Below are 332 nucleotides of genomic sequence, written 5' to 3' on the forward strand. Positions count from 1 at the left end.
GGCTATAAAAGGATTCCAAAGCTGTTTTACCATCTCTAATACCGACTCGTCCCGTTGACCTTTCCCATGACCTTGTTAATGACCTTATTCACCCCAGAACATACTTACGGATGGGAAATGACGTTGTTCCGTGATATTGTGACCTTGTTTCGCGCGGGGGAAAAAAATCGATATCGGATATGACCTTCTTCCTCTCACTGACCTTGTTGACCTTCCTTGACTCTCTCTAGCAACTCGGGTCTTCTTCTCGTTTCTCTATCCCTGTGTTTGTCTTTAATTCGATTTATTTTTGTTGTTACTTTCTTTTCATTCCCCTTAGTCTGTCTCCCTCG

General features: G+C 43.1%; 1 protein-coding gene across 1 annotated transcript in view; it reads right to left on the reverse strand.

Annotated features, from left to right (window-relative positions):
• Window positions 1–332, reverse strand: part of LOC119593884 (U-scoloptoxin(01)-Cw1a-like) — a gene marked incomplete in the record, with an annotated part of 16,195 nt that overhangs the window by 1,747 nt on the left and 14,116 nt on the right.

Source organism: Penaeus monodon, chromosome 33 (genome assembly GCF_015228065.2).
Source record: "Penaeus monodon isolate SGIC_2016 chromosome 33, NSTDA_Pmon_1, whole genome shotgun sequence".
In the NCBI taxonomy this organism is placed as follows: Eukaryota; Metazoa; Arthropoda; class Malacostraca; order Decapoda; family Penaeidae; genus Penaeus; species Penaeus monodon.